This window comes from Toxorhynchites rutilus, chromosome 2 (assembly GCF_029784135.1).
Source record: "Toxorhynchites rutilus septentrionalis strain SRP chromosome 2, ASM2978413v1, whole genome shotgun sequence".
NCBI lineage: Eukaryota > Metazoa > Arthropoda > Insecta > Diptera > Culicidae > Toxorhynchites > Toxorhynchites rutilus.
In genome coordinates, this window is record NC_073745.1 from 112,967,202 (window position 1) to 112,984,923 (window position 17,722).

A 17,722-nucleotide genomic window follows, 5' to 3' on the forward strand; every position below is an offset into this window, starting at 1 on the left:
GATAAAAAAATTAACTTGATATTCGTGGTGCTGCATAACTTCATGGAAAGGGTCATTCCCAGAGCTAAAAATCATTATTCTCTGCATTCAAATCAAAATTTGGGTCAATTAGGGATCATATAACTATGCTCCCTTTTTGTAGGGTTAAACCATTTTCACTAATATTTGCTCCAAACTCCTGGTGCTTATCCCGCATTAACATTCAAGTATCGTAAAATTTCTCGATAAAAAATCGTTCTTATGCCGCGTTTGTTCTTCGCAGAGCAGAGCATGTGTGCAATAACAAATGAACGGTAAGGGAGCGATATGTTTCTCGTTTTATGTGACAGCATGCAGAACTTATTCCTTGCTAAGTTCTGTAAAATATATGTGGTAATAAAACGTCAGCGAAATGATGAATAAAGTTATGGCTAGAATGTGTGACGCATATGTTTAAGTCATTCGAAAAATCATTCTCTCTTCTTTTTGACTAGCTAAAGATCAAGCATAAATTTGCGTTTCGCAGTAATCCAATTTGGATTTGTTGTTTACTCTTCCCATATTTTCCACCGAATTCATTTTCCTTTGTAATAATGCGAATGACAAACAGCGAAGTTCGTTTGATAAAAGCGGTAGAACTTTCGTGTTGTTCTTTGTTTTGATTTAAGTGTTTTGTGAAGTTGGAATCAGTCTAACATTTGATTAACCTATCAAAAAAACAAACATCTCTGTGGAAGCACAAAATTGCCATGCGTCGATTCCTCCCGTAAACGCTCGGGTAGTGTTCCAGACGATGCCATTCACGATAAAATTGATTAGGTTTTTTAGCCAAAAAAGTTACACCATTGCGTTCACTAATCTACATCTTCGAGCATGAACGACCTGAACGATTGGATCGTTATTTTGCTCTTAAGGCACGCTTATAGTCTTCCCAACGTTACATCCCAGTGCATAATCTCACGTCAATTTGGGTGTCTAATTAATTAATATCAACATGCAAACAAGTGGCGATGTCGTGCTAGTCACAAGCTGCTAGTTTTGCGCTGGCTACCCCGCAAGATGGGTGGCCACAGATACTGCAACTGTTTAGTATTTAGTATCGCAAACGCTGAACACCGTCGAGCTAAGCGAGGCGAACATCACGATTCATAAATATTAAATGATAGCTTCCATCATTTCCTGGTTTAGTGGATGTTCGGCACGACTGCGACCTGTGGATGATAATGTTCGAATTCGCAGTCCATGATGTTTCCGACAGAACCTTGTCGGGCAGGATGCCGGTCGAAAGGAAATTGAATTATGAAACTGAATTTGAATTAGAATTGATTTATTTGTTGAGTCGGGATTCATTGACTGTTCGCATTATGCTACTACTTGCTACTTATAAATGTTCATCATGAATCTAAAACTCATTATGAGTCAATAGGTTGCTTGAGGCTTACAAAATGACAAACAGCCGTCGATTATTCGATATAATTCGGAGTTAGATGACCTTGGAATACGGATTGATTCCGCTGGAAAATCGAAAATTTTATGCTCTGTATCTATGACATATGAAAACACATCCCATTGATTAGAAAGAATGAAAAAACCCACACAAAGTCCCACTCAAAGACTCTCTGGAGTCGGAATACTTTCGCATACGGTAATGGTATCGGGCAATAAATCATACTCAGATTTTTTTGCTTACTTGGGCTGGATATAGCCTTCGCAAAAAAAAAAACACGGTGACCATTCAACCGATGTGGTATGGATCCGATGGCTCGCATCTACGATGTTCTTTCTTTTCACATCTACACGGGGTTCTCAAACAAACAAAATGAAGAAAAAAATGTTGAAGAATACATACTAAGTGGACCTGTCAATTGAAAGGCACTCATGAATCAGTTTTTATTGTGAATTGGCTTGTTGGTGTGGCATGGAAACAGCATTTCTGTTTGAATTCTGATTGCAAAGGGTTAGGAAAGGACATTCTTTTTGGGTTGCTGATAACAATAATCATGGTTTGGTTTGCACGTTGCATAATTGAGCACAATTTGTCTGTATGGGATTGATTTGATGTTGTGAAATAAATTTTCCACAGTTTTCATTATCTGTTTTCATTGACTTTATATCTTTCATTATTTCCAGATTTCCGGCGAACACCGCGTTTGTTTAATATGTGTATTTTAAAAACAAAGGGATACAGGTCAGTCTGGTCTAATCAAATATTACTGTTCACATTTATCTATTTTTTATTGATACATTGCGTTTCACAACTATAGAACCACTTATTTCTTCTGAGTTTCCAGAGATATGTAAGATGTCTGTTGAATTGAAGTATACAGTGTAGGATATAATAACTATCTTCATTTATAAGACTGACCATTTGAACTATTTGTTGTGTTCAGGAAACAATAAAAAAACTGAAACTCCAGTGTTTCATAACTATAGAACCAGATGGAAAAACTCTCACTCCTTTGCAAAATTAACGTTAATTTTACATGAATTACAATAAGTTTCTAATTAATGGGTATTCTTTAGCTCTCAAACAGACCAAATAACCCATTCGGGGTGGTTTTGACCAAGTTGCGCCATGTTGTAGTGTGTATCTCGTTCTACGCAGAGGATACTGCTCGTTTGAGCTCTTCAAATCACTCATACTGCTTGTAAGCTGCATCTACTATTCGTACGATGACTCCTCATAAGTTCTTGATAGGGTTTTGATTTGGTAAACAAGCTGACCAGTCCAGAATCTGAAGCCCCCATTCAATGAACCATGTCTTGACTTTCCGGTTGTTATGAATTGATGCTAAATTACCCAATTATCACGGTGTTTTTGATGCAAAAACAGAAGTGGTTCCGAAGTACTTCATTGTACTGCTGACTGTACATTAGTGTTGAGGAAAAACTATTTGAACCAGGCCGTTTTGAAAATATTTTCCTATATATTTTTTAAATGCTCCTGATTGTCCGATTTAGGTCTAATATGCACCGTTTTGTTATAATTTTTTTTTCCATTCTATAGGTAGCGTCATAATGTCTCTAGCATAGAACTATTGGTCCTTATTGACGAAAAACTCTAGCAATAGATTTTTACGATTTTCTGTTGATTCTAATTCCTTATCACTCTGGAAATTTTGCAATGCGAGGAAAAGGTGGTAATCGCTTGGTGCCCGGTCCGGACTATATGGCGGATGTATCAAAACATCCCAATCAAGCTCTCTGAATGGTGTGGCTTTGCGTTGTTCTGATGGAACACAACGCATCTTCTGTTGGTCAATTCTGGACGTTTCTGGCGATCGCTAGCTTCAAACGCTCCATTTGTTGACAGCAGAGATTAAATTTAAAAAAAAAATAAAACAACAAAACAGTATCGGTACTATAAACACCATTCCAGCTTCAGCGGTTGCATTTTCGCTTGTGGCTTGCATTTTCGCATTTCTAAAAGAAAAAGTGTAAAATGTACCGATTTTATTCTTTGTTGACCTCCATTGTTAACATCCTGTATCTCACAACTGAAACAAAAAAACAGCAAAAGAATTTTTCAGTGTAAAATGTCACCTTTATAACGAACCCATACTTGAATTTTCATGATCGATATTACGCGAGATATTGATCAATAAAGCCAGCAACCGAGAAAATAATGGATTACTTTTTCCCCAACCTAATATATACAATATATAATATTGTAGAATGGTTTATGAAGAGTTGAAGAGAGGTTCTGTAACGATTTGAAGTCGAAGAAACATGGAAGGTCGTGAAAATATGTGTAAAACCTTAGGGTGTCGGATTTATCCTGTTCAATTGAAATTCGGCGACGTCTGTTATCGATCGCGAATGTACGAGAAAATGGCTGTTTGGGAGAAAGCTCAAAACTAATGTTGGGCAGAATGAAGATCACTGGTTCTGTTGGCTTTATCTAAGCCTTCAAAAATAGTTCAATAGTTCAATATTTTACTGTTTGATCCACCCCGCGCCCATAATCGGCCTCGACTCGCTCTTATTTTTGACTTAGGACTACGTCTTTCAGGGTGTCAAATCTGAAGTTGTTATGAAACAGTTTCAGCGTTGATAACTATTTTTACTGCGAACGAACTTTTATGTTTTGCATACTAGCTAAAGCGGATTTGTTTGATATGCTATACGCTACGATTCCCGAACCGTAAATGGTTTGATTTAACGGAAACTGGCTACCAAAACTGTCTACTAAAGATTTATTCGTAAAATAATAATCTGCAAACAACCGAATTGAATACAATCATTTCGTAGTTTTACGTTAAATTTGGTGGATTCGTACTTTTTGCAATAAAATCAATATCATTCTGCTTATACTAATCTACGACATTCCAGCTTTAACTCTCCTGTAATCGCGCGCAAAATCGTGACTCGTACACTCACAGACTGTGCGTGTCTCTGTAACGTTGGAACTGTGTATTTTTAGTCGTTATTGGAATTTCTTTCAATTATATTAAGATTAATATTATAAAAGAAAACAACCACAGAAATTATTTTTGACGTAGAACTACGTCTTTCATTAAGGGTGCCAAATCAGAAAATAGGTCACGTTTTCATGAAATAAAGTTAACGTTGATAACTATTTTTGCTGCGAACGGATTTTGGCGATTTACATACAAAACGAATCGGAAATTCCCTAAGATTTGTTTGATATGCTATACATTACAGTCCCATGGTGTGTAAATGGTTAAAATTCATGAAAACTGTACGCGTTTCCATTTTTCCATACACTTGTTCTGTCCATTTGTTGCTTTCCCAATGTCAATAACGAGCAACTTATGGACGAGCAACGGAGGGGAAATCGTATGACTCCGTGAACAAAGGAAAGGGAGAAGAACGAAGGGGAATATTTGCCTAGAGTATAAACAGTGGATCTCGCTGAGGCAACCTTAGAGGCGAATGAACTGCAAAGTTTAAAGCCTCTTAAAAACAAAGAAAGAAAGAATGAGGCGAACTTTCATTCTTCGTGAGGACGCTGACTGATCAATATCGTTGCTGGGCGAGCTGGATGGTGAGGAGTGGAGGGGTAATACGAAGAAAAAGTAAAGTTTTCCAAGAGCCTTTTTTAAGGGTAGGGACGAATGAACTAAAGAAGTTTAAAGTCTCACATGTCTTAGTTTCGGATTGAAATGTGGACGCGACTAAATTACTGACTCGCTGATGTCTCTAACATTGCAATATTTGCATCAAACTGACGCCATTGCATCAAGGTTCTGAGCTACACGATTGTGTGGGGAATCATCAAGCTAGGCTATCGTCAGCTCACCAAGAAAATAAATGTTTTGGAATTTTGTCTGTGATTTGGTTTCGCATGACGGTAGCAAAACTGTCTCCACAAAGGATGACAGCTAAGCTGATCTAGACCGGCAATATTAATAAAAAGGACTTCTGTGGAGAAGAGCGTAAAACGGAGATAAGTGTGTGCATATTTATTTGCTTCAAGCCATCGATATATGAATATTTTTGTGTGTTTACGTGCGTGCGTTTTAACGTATTGCTCTATTGCGGGTGAACATGTCGGTCCGAACGTGGCGACAAGAAGGGGATATAGCGAGAGGGAAATTTTTGCGTTAGGGTATTAGTAATGAATTTAGCCTTCTTCCAAGCAGTTGACATTGTTTGTTTTCCGTCATCATAAAGGCTTCGTTGGAGCCTTTGACATTGCATCAATGCATTGAACTGATGCTATGGTGAAGCAGGTGTTGTGCACTAAACATTATTTGGAAATACCAAGTTATACAATAAGTTATAATAAGTTAATAATTTATTTGGGTTCGCGTGCTGGTTGCAAAACTCCCTTCAAATAGGATTGCATTTGCGCTAATCTTGATCATAATAAAGCAGTGCTACTCTTTTCGAGGTTGTTGAGATTACCAGAAAGAGTTTATTATTTTATATTATAGAGTTTCGACTAAATAACCAAGAAAGTAAATATCGTTCTGGAATTTTGTATGTAATTTGGTTTCGCTTGCCAGTAGCAAAACATTCTCCACTAAGGATGATAACTGCGCTTATCTCGAGCATGTATTGTTCTGCGAGGACAAGAATGAATCATCAAACAATAATCGCCAATGATTCTACGAGAAAAAAATATTTCAAGGCGACCCTCGAAAATTTACAAATAATCCTGTATGAACCACAGCAGGTTATACAAGATTCAGAAACGATAAATAAAATTATTGCCGAAAATCATGATTCTGCATTTGGTGGACATGTTGGCACGAACAGATTATATCGTAAACTCAAAATATTATTCAAATGGCCAAAAATTAAAGCCACAATAAACAATTACGTTAAAAACTGCATCACATGTAAGCAGAACAAACATACAGTTAGAACTAACGAAAATTTTATGCACACACCCACTCCTATGAGAGTTTTTGACTCCATAGGAATGGATACAATAGGACCATTTCCAAAATCTAATCACGATAATCGTTATGCTCTGACAATTCAATGCGATTTATCCATATATATTATAGTAAAACCAATCAAAGATAAACAAGCAATAACAATTGCAAAAGCATTCATTGAAAGTTGCATACTAATTTATGGTACACCTTCAATGATCCGAACAGACCAAGACACAGAAAACAATAACGAAACATTTGACAAAATTTCAGAAATATTACATTTCACACATTCGTTTTCTACACCGTATCATCCACAAACAATAGGAAATCTGGAACGAAATCATCGTTGTTTAAACGAATATTTAAGACAATTTATTAACGAAACTCATACAGACTGGGACGACTGGTTAACATATTACTCATTTTGCTATAATACTACTCCATGCACAAATAAGCCATATACCCCTTTCGAATTAGTATTTGGAAAAATGGTTTCAATACCTAACAATTTAAGAAACCCTAAGCATATTGAACCAATTTATAATTACGATAATTACTACTCAGAATTGAAATACAAATTACAATATACAGCAATAAAAACCCGAGAAATCATGGATAAGATTAAAAATATAAGGGAAACAAATCAACAATTAACAGCAAATCCTATACAAATTAAAATAAATGATTTAGTTATGCTAGAAAATCACAATAGAAGTAAGTTAGATAAAGTGTATAGAAGACCATTCAAAGTCAAACATGTATCTCATCCAAATATAACTCTACTCGACGAAAAGACCCAAGCTCAGCATATAGTTCATAAAAACAGAATCATAAAATTATAAATTAGACTAATAGATGGTAAATACCGAATCATGAATTACGTAAATAATGAAAAAAAAATTAGGATAGGTAAACCAATCCTTTTTAAAGGGGAAGGTGTAGCATTCATAGCATTTACTGTATCATCAAAACTTAACTTCCATATGCAAACCAAATGTTCAAGGCATAAAACACAAACACTACGAGCCATAAAACAATTAAACATTAAACAACATACATTCAAGGTCTTTCCGACAAATTTCCCTAGTTTACTTCCTTCCGTATGCTTTGCATAAACTACCCGCCTTCAGCATTACATAATGAAACACCAGATGTTTTGCCTACACAGATGTTTACCACCAACGATGTTTTGCCTGTGTCTAGGTCACAAACAATTTTAGGTAGAATATAAGCTTTTGATATTTGTTGAATAAACACTCAGTAAGAATCAGAACGCTTTAGTTTCATCAAAAACAGTTTTTCAAAAACGGACATTTTTGCGTATTAAATTTCATACGCTGAGAACTAATGGGTTAATTGCTCCAATGAAGCCTTTGTTTTCTTTCTACAGCTATAGATGGTTTGCAAATTCATCAACATGCGAATGAATTCTTCTGTGAAGCAGAGATGCCAACCTTTCTCATTTTTCAGGTTTTTCCAGACTATTTGGCACGTTCTCTGATTTCCTGATTTTTCTGAAATAATCCTTTTCCCTAACTTTTGTACCTCTCACTTTATCTGAATGAAAATTATCTGTAAAAATATGCAAAGTTTCCCTGGTTGAAAATGATAACTGTCATAATAGCCTTCATAAGAAAAACTCTCCGGTTCACCCTTGAATAATATTGGGTTGGGGAAAAAGAAATGTCGTATATTGTCAATATATGACAACACTTAAACATACCTTGTGTTGTACTTATCGCATCGGGTCATACTATACGGCTATTTAAAGACGACAATCTGTGCTACAAGTGTCGTTTTGACAGTGTTGTGATTGTCCTTTTCAGTCACAAGCTATAGCGCGCAAAGATGGAGTCCACCAAGCAAGAAATTCGCCATATTTTACGTTTTTACTACCTGTGAGGTAAAACTGCTACGAAGGCGACCGAAAAAGTTCGTGTAGTTTATGGACCGGATACTGTAACGATTCGCACAGCACAGCGTTGGTTTGATCTATTTCGTTCTGGTGTAGTGGCTGTCGAAGATACACCCCGTACTGGTAGGCCAATCGTCGTGGAAACCGATAAAATCGTTGACATCATCCAAGAAGACCGGCATGTTAGCACTTGCTCGATTGGCCAGGAACTGGGTATAGACCATAAAACCGTTTGGAACCATTTGTAGAAGATTGGATTCCAAAAAAAAAACTGGATGTATGGGTGTCACACGAGTTGACGCAAAAAAAAAATCTTTTAGACCGAATCAACGCCTGTGATGCACTACTGAAACGAGCGAACTCGACCCATTTTTGAAGAAGATGGTGACTGGTGATGAAAAGTGGATCACGTACAACAACCTTAAGCGAAAAAAGTCGTGGTCGAAGCGCGGTGAGCCGGCCCAAACCATCGCCAATCCAGGATTGACGGCCAGGAAGGTTTTGCTGTGTGTTTGGTGTGATTGGAAGGGAATCATCCACTATGAGCTGCTCAACTATGGCCAGACCCTCAACTCGGTTCTCTACTGTGAGCAGCTTGACCGTTTGAAGCAGGCGATTGACCAGAAGCGGCCAGAAATGACCAATAGGAATGGTGTTGTTTTGCACCAGGACAACGCTCGGCCTCACACATCTTTGATGACCCGCCAGAAGCTACGGGAGCTCGGATGGGATGTCCTATTGCACCCACTGTATAGTCCGGACCTGGCTCTAAGTGATTATCATATCTTCCGTTCCATGCAAAACGCTCTTGGTGATACTAAGTTGGCCTCAAAAGAGGCTTGCGAAAACTGGCTGTCTGAGTTTTTTGCAAATGAGAAGGGGGGATAATGAAGTTGCCTCCTAAATGGCAACAAATTTGCGAACAAAACGGTGCATATTTGACTTAAATTGGATAATTTTAAGTATGTTAAATAAAGCGTCAAATTTCGATCAAAAATACGACATTTCTTTTTCCCCAACCCTATATTTGATCCTTCTTTCGCTTATTATCTATTATTTCCGGAACAATTCGCGTTTCGAAGATAAATTGTCGACATTTATTAAAGTCTGAATTTGGCGTAAAAAAATACTCCATCAGGTTTAAAGCCTTAATTCAACACAACTCAATTCAATTCCATCAGATTAGCACACCCGAAGGCAGTTTCAAATCCTTATGTTTTGAATGGAAATAATTACTTGATGTTTTTGAGCTTGAGCTTGAGCTTGAGCTTGGGTAGACTGTACAATTCGTAGTTGCTCTCCGTGATTGACCTGAACCAACCAAATTGCACAAAGAACACACAGAATGACGCTTGGGACTAGCAAATCATTCTCGTTGTGCAATTCTCGGTGATTCGAGCTTTGAATGGTCAATAACGACGCCGGCCACGTCCTTACAGTCACCAGGGGAAGGGAAGGAATGTTAGTATGATATTCGCCGCCCGAAGGCCAGAAGGGTCGCCTCTATAGCGTGGTTCCCTAGCGTTTATCATGGAAGGGATAGTTGTTAGTGGGAATGGTTAAGAACAATCAGGATTCACTGTGGTAAGTGATGTGATTATGTAAACGGAAACTATCGACCATTCGACGAAACGAAAATCCAAAAATCTCATGTGACACTGCCACGTAGATTATCTTTATGTATCCTAAAAAGGAAAAGTTGTAAAATTCATTGGATCATCTATATATTCTACTATTCATCGCACGTATTTTTAATTGAAATTCTGGGAAACTTGAGAAGGTAGTTGATGAAACTTCTCTAAAACACGAAATATGAATACTTATCATTATTACAGTGTCTTAGAAATCTTTGGATGCATGTGTACAAAATATTTATATCGTTCAAAGTTCATCCCACTAGCCAACTATAATTCAAACACTGAAAGAAAACGAACACAGCATCCCAAGCTTAGAACCTCGTTAACCCCTTCCCGTATTATTTAATACGTCACACATCAAGTGATTTCACTAGCCTGCTGAGCGTTCTAGCGCCCTATGTTGTACCCACGAGTGAGACTCGATGTTGTACGGGAAAGGGTTAATGTACGGCTGGATACAAATCCATGGAGCGTATTTTGTCTGCCATATGGCAACAGAACCCTTGCATTTACATGTATTGTAGTATGTGTATGAGAATGAAAATAATTGAAAACTTAGTTCCAGCACCAACTCATCATGTTGCACTTCCTGCAATTTCTCTTATGGTGGTATTTACTCATATGGTTTCACTACGATACGCACACCATCACGCACCTCGATTAGCACGAAGTAAAACACATATACAGAACTGCACGAACATGCTTCAACCGGTTCGACAAATGATTGCATCAGCGGTCTTAGTCATGAAAAAAAAAACTTGAAATTCGGAATCATTTTATGAAATTCCACATGACGACACTACACTATTGCAGGAAAAGACACTTCCTACTTAAGTAGTAGATTTCCTGTAAGTGGAACCACACTTTTTCACCGGAGAACGCTATATTTCCACAGTAAAAACGGAGCTACCGAAAACACGTCTGCTCACGACGAATGACCAAGACTCTCTCGGAAATAATTACTTGATGTTTTTAATGCTTAAAACACGTAGTCTTAACTTTTACTTAACCATTTGTCTGTACATTTTCGGCTTAAATACTGAAAAATAGTTTTCATAAAAACTCATTCGGTACAGTTTTTGTTTAATACTTGTCATCATTTGCGAAAAAATGTTTTCCTCTATTCAAAAGGATACACTTTCGATGCGGAAAGATAAATTTTCGTTTATAATTTTCATTCTGAAAGTGCATTAATTCCACCTACAATTCCAATAAGATTTACGCCTCACAATATTAGAAATAAATTTATAAATTGCGCGAATTGAACAAATAAACAATGAGGATAATGCTGTATTTTTTCCATTCACTCTAGAACCTTAATTCAAGATTGAAAGATTTACATTAGGCAGGTTTTATATGTCTAATGAGTTCGGTTCAAATTTTGAAGTGCAGGTATTGGGAAAAAAAATCTGGTGTCCCTGCACAATCTTTCGCAATTCATCTTAAAGCTAAATCTATTCATTATTCTCGATTCACAGAAAATCATCCGTGTCAGTTGATGCTTTTGTTTTCCCAAAAATCGGCACGAACTTTCCAGACAACCCAATATGAGCTATCCTGATTTCTTCCTGATTTTTAATTTCCATTTTTCCTGATTTTTGAAAATTATAGTTGGCAACCCTGCAGCGAAGACAAACTTGAACATACCCGGAGAATTCCCCTCACGTTTAATAAGGTAATATTTCTGATACAGGATATGTCCAAACTCCATTTTTTAAATATTTTACATCGTCCATCAAAATACAAAACCGTTGTACTTGGTCAGAACTGTGTTGTACAGTTTGCTTGCGCGGTTTTTGGCAACTAAGTTCTAACATCCACGTGGACACTAATAAATATTACTCGTGTATCTGTGTTCAACAATATTCCAAAAACATTTTGCATTGCCAGGAAAAATTTTTTTTCTCGAATTTGTAGGTTATCAATCATTTTTAGTCACACATTATGAATCCTGATGTGATTTAAAACAAAAAAAGCTCTTTATCAATCTCCTTCTAAATGCAGCCATTCTCGAGATATTTAAAAAAAAATATTTCTAATTTATTGTTTTTTTTTAATAGTAAATAGGCTCTTTTAATATGTTTGTCGTGTTATACCGTTATGTTCATGTAATTTTATGAATTTTGTTATAATTTTCATCAACTTTTCCAAATACATCATTATGGTAAAAATATATGTTTAGGAGTTATGTTGAAAAAGATTTGAAGGCATGTGGGTTAAAGCTCCTAAACATAACATGGGCAACTCCTAACCTCTAATACCATTTGACAGACCGCCAAAAATTCTTAGAGTTTGGCTAGGATGTGATAGTCCACTCATTATCATCAGATATTGCACCTTCTGATTATCGCTTGTTCATGACACTAAAAAAATATTTAACATTAGAACTACCAACCGGTCAAAATGACCGGTTGTATTATTAGTTCACAAGATTTTTTCTTGAAATTATATCCAATATTTTTTAATAACGTTATAGAATCGAATAAATGTGTATCTTACATATTTGTTATTGATTTTTTTTTCGGAAATCGGCATGATAACTCCAAACAACTGAATATTTCCCAAGATTTATGAAGTGGAACAAAGAAGATCGTTGGTAGATGAATCACGGAGACTTATTATTAAGCTCAGACGAGGAAATATTTTGCAATAGTAAACTGTAAACTATAGGGGATGTTCTAATGTAGAGGCACGAATTTCGGACGTTTTTTCGAGCTCCGAAAAAATAAAACAAAGTATTTTTATACTATCCATTATGTCATTATTTGTTTGTCTATCTTTTAACAATAAAACAAAAATTGAACGGAATTATTCATAATTGGAACAGTTACAAGCTAATAAAGTGAGAAGGTTAAAAAAAAAAGTTGTGTCATGGCGTTCACAATTCTGACCCTTCTGGTTATCAGAAGCAAACAAATCGAACAGATTCTTAATACGTATAGATACCGCTATCGTATGCGCCTCGGACAAGTCAACTACATTTTTTTTAAATGGCGAACACTTGAAGAAAAAAAACTGTTTTAAACGTGCTTTTCTACGTTTCCCGATTTCTTAAAAATAGTATAACTCAAAAAAATTTTTTTTTTATTTGTTCATGCGATAGAGAGATGCATACTGATTGTATTCACATAAATTCGACTTAAATCGGTTCAGTAGAATCTGAGGTATCGTTTACGCCAGTTTGAAAAAACTAGTTTCGCGAATACGCGTTTGGAGCTTATTTGTTAAAGCCGTACTATATTAGATACCGCATCACTAAAATGGTTATCACTCGGTTAATAATAGGATTTTCGATTGAATAACTCACCACGAAAATTATTTCCCCCAAGAGAAGGAAAGAGCAACTTCTTTTGTGAGACCTGGAATAACTTAAATCTGGCATTAAAATACAAACAAAGGATAAGCAAAAAGAGCGAGTCAGGCAAAATTTTTCAGTTTTCATATTACTGTTATCACGACAGCTCGAAATTTTTAATCAATTATTAAGTAGTCGAAAAAGAAACCAAGAGCTGACATAGATTTCAACAATTTGCAATTCAATGATTGCGGAAAATTTGTTAAAATTCTCACTCTCTTCAAACACTTTAATACAAATACTACCTTCAGTATCACTTGTTCCCACATCCATCATACCCATAATCAGCATTTCAAATCAATCTGAAGATTGTACTCAGCCTGAAGTTCGTTCCGCTGATTGCTGGGGCGTCTGCTATCGGATTTGCATATCGACTATCCAAACAGCGCCCCATTATCAAAGAGCAAATTTAATTAAACCGGCTGTCAAAATACCTGTGCTGTTTGTTGAACAACACACGCAAACATTTGTTAGAGAAGCGTGTAACAACTGTACACAGCATCCCGTTCCGCCAGCCGGTATGCAGCCGGTATGTAGCAATCCAGTTACTCTGCATCTCTGCATCATCGCCTCACGTTTGGGGCCATGTGGATTGTTTCTCGCACGGGATCACTTTCGATGAGTCCTACACATATGAGTTTCTGTGCAGCAGCACAGCTGAACTATGGTGGTACGAACTTTCCTTATGTTTGTGTATGCACTTGTTAGAATTAAGTGAGGTAAGGTTTGTTCGGGTGGGATTTCGCTCCTGTTTACTTTTATCGGTGATGCGGAATGTATTGCAGCTTGAATATTTGAGGCAGGCAGCGTTTAATTGAAAGGGAAATTGTAAACAGCAAAATCGATTGGATACTGGATATTGCCATTAGTTTAATTAGTTGAAATTCTCCAGGTGGCGATAGAGACAAAATGTATTTGCTATGGGAAGAAGCTTACGGTGTTTTTCCAATAAACAGTTTCAACTACGAATACTGACTATCATTGTTGCACTCATTCTATAAGTGACGGTCTTTGATTCGTATTATCCAATTTGGTAGTTACTTTTCTAAGAAGTTGATATGTTTACGTCTATCATAATTGCTGTGAAAAATGTTTGAATTGGAAGAGACAATCAAAGAAGAGAAAATACTAGACTTGACAAATCGCAAATGAATCTTTCGATTGGTTCAAATCGCACCTAGATACGTTTTATTACAGTCTCCAGCAAAGAGGAATCATATCTACTATTACTATTGGGAGTAAAATTAACCTTTTTTTTTTAAATATAAATGATTCAGTGAAGTAAAGACAGTGAGCAAACCAACCTTGTTTCGACTGGCAGGAAATTCAGTTTCTCACTTTATAGAAAATGTTCAAACCAATGAAATGTTGTGAACTGAATCACGCTTCCGGTGTTGAGGTAATTTCCCGTAGTGAGCTTCATTCGCACGGGTCTCCGAAACGTGTGAAAATCATCCACTCTTATATCTCCGGGGCACTGATGAGATTGGCAGGGCAAATCGTGCGATAGACAGGAACATACACACAGGGACCGAAGGCATCATGACACTGCTCGTAACAGATAAATGAGTGTATGATTTGAAATTCGATGTTGGTAGCAAAATTCAATTAGGTAGCGCACAGGAACAGATATTTACATCGGTTGGGGAATCGAAACTAGTAATGACATTATCAGTTAAATGTTTCCTGGTAGAAAGCGAACATGAGAGAACTACCTCTATCAGGAAATATTTCGACAGTGATCTGATAATTAACTACGAATATGATTCAAAGCTTTAACGTTTTCTAACGATTCTTTCACCCGCAAAACCAAAACAAAACGACAATGCATAAACTTCAGAGCAACATCCCATCCAGCAGATATTTTCACCATCCCCCAAAATGATGAACTCAGCAACTGCGCCAAATCACACTCAATAACTCCAACATCAAACAAATCAGAAACTCATTCAACCGAGATTTGCAACAAATTGCAATTTAATCTCTTTGCACAGCGAGCACATTTTGCTGGCTCCAGTGATCCAGTCGGAAGCTCAAAAAACACGTTCGATTCGAGAATCTAGCTTTTCATTTTTGCAAGTTGCAACCGGTGCTGAATTATTCACAGTCTCCAGCACCTTTTTTTTCTCTGTTATCTCGATTCTACTCTATGACCTGGTTCAAACGATGGCTTTTCAACCCGAGTACAGCAGTTGGAGAAGTGCATCCGGCTGTGAGGTGGAAATCAATTGATTCCATCACTGCTGATATTGCTAATTGCTGATACCCTTCCAGCAAACCGAGGGGAGCGTAACGCAACGATGGAAATGACCGGCACAAGAAAGAACAAACTCAGCAACGCAATCATTTTTTTTGGTAAGGTGAAAGTGTAAAGGGCCAGAGATTGTTTGTACCGATGTTAACAAATTTACACAAAACATCAATAACAAAACCGCTCCTTCAGAAATACTGATACGGTTATTTTTCTTGGTTGGTTTAAAATTTTCTATTCAAAATACTATTCATTGGAAGCCACACATTTTTCTCATCTTCCAGGCAATATATAAATGCCTCGTCGAAAAAAATTGTAACGCCTACAAGAAAGCCAACAGCAGCTCTGCGAATAGGGACTAAGTCATCAGCACCCACTGCCAAGACTATCGCAACTGTACCCAAGCCTGCTGACAAATTCTGGATTTATCTTTCACGGATTGACCCGCAAGTCTCTGAAGAGGACGTTGCCATGTTGGTTCAGGACTGCTTAGTATGCTCAGATACCGTCGTTGCTAAGAAGCTAGTGAAGAAGGAAACCGACCTGACAAAACTTCAGTTTGTGTCATTCAAAATTGGAATCAATCCGAACCTGAAGGACACGGCAATGGACCCTTCTACCTGGCCAGCTGGAATATTCTTCAGGGAGTTCGAGGATGTTCGCCGTTCCCAGGTTTTTCGGATGCCGAGCACGACAAAACTGCCTCGTCTAGACCCGTTCACTCCATCCGATGCTCGCACACCTCAGTCTACACAACTGTCGAACACGGTAGCCCATTAACAGCTCTACCACCAGAGGATATTGAGGGCCATCGGGCCCTCATTCCAGATAACTCATCACCTTCAGTTGATCCTGTATTCGTCATATACTACCAAAATGTGAGGGAATTACGTACGAAGACCACGGAGCTCCGATTGATGCTCTCGACCTGTGACTACGACGCTCTAGTTCTCACTGAAACGTGGCTTCGTGCGGACATTTCAGATTGTGAGCTATCCTCTGAGTATCAGTTCTTTCGCTGCGACCGTAATCCAGTTACCAGCCAATTTTTCAGAGGAGGTGGTGTACTTATCGCGGTAAAATCCAACTACTCGTGTGCTGTAGTACCGCTTGAGGACTGTGGCCATCTCGAGCAAGTGCGCATTAGTCTGCTGTACAGAACACTATACATCGCAGCTATCTATTTGCGCCCCCTCTCCAGTCCGGCTCTCTACACGTCTCATACCAACGCGCTACAGACGATCATGGATGGATGTTCGAGTAAAGATGTAATCTTGGCACTAGGCGACTACAACCTCCCGCTTTTGAGTTGGGTCTTCGATGAGGACATGAACGGTTATTTACCATCTAACGCATCTACGGAACAGGAACTGGCACTTACTGAACCGATGCTAAATTTGGGATTAACTCAAGTGAATTCGCTTCCAAATTCGAACGGCAGACTTCTCGACTTGGCGTTCATAAGTGAACCGGACATCGCGAATCTTCTAGAGCCTGCGGTCCCGTTATTGGCAGCCGATGAACATCACAAGCCCTTTGTTTTAAACATGGACGCCCTCTACAGTCCGGCCAACTTCTCTGACTATGCGTCTCTTCCACCTGAATTGAATTTCAGGTTGTGTAACTCTGACTCGTTGAACAACATACTGTCCTCTACTGACTGGCTTCAACTGCTGGAAGGAGGCTCGTTCCCCTCAAACGACGTGTAGTGAAACCAATTCCGACGCAACCTTGGTGGACCTCTGATTTACGCAACTTTCGGAACGTACTGCGGAAGGCACGCAAACGCTATTTGAGCACAAGATCAACAGAAGATAAAAATAGTCTCAGATTAACAGAAACAAATTACAACGCATTATTGAGGTCCAGGTACGGAGAATATATACAACGAACTCAAGCAAATCTTAAGCGAAACCCATCGGCATTTTGGAATTACGTGAAATCGCATCGCTCAGGCAATCGCATCCCGGATACAATGGAGTTCGATGGAATCACTGCCAGCTCTCCTGGCGATGTCGCTAATCTGTTTGCGAGCTTCTTCCAGACAGTGTACAATTCAACTTCACCGCCTCTGCACGGTGCAAGCTTCGATCGCATACAGGAGCACAATCTCAATATGCCAACGTTCAATTTCTCTCCGAATGAAGTCTTGAAAGCCTTGCGTGATCTAGATGCATCAAAAGGGCCTGGAGTCGATGGCATTCCTCCATCTCTGCTGAAACACTGTGCTCACTC

General features: G+C 38.0%; 1 protein-coding gene across 4 annotated transcripts in view; it reads left to right on the forward strand.

Moving 5' to 3' along the window:
• Positions 1-17,722, forward strand: part of LOC129769484 (somatostatin receptor type 2-like) — a 196,771-nt gene that overhangs the window by 101,093 nt on the left and 77,956 nt on the right. For 2 of the 4 annotated variants that reach the window (XM_055771784.1, XM_055771786.1), the window contains one exon: positions 2,110-2,167. The exons of 1 other annotated variant lie outside the window; for it this stretch is intronic. The gene's annotated coding sequence lies outside the window, so the exon portion shown is untranslated. Of the gene's footprint in view, positions 1-2,109; positions 2,168-11,492; positions 11,557-17,722 lie in introns of all 4 variants that reach the window. One more of the 4 variants, XM_055771785.1, reaches the window with a different exon arrangement.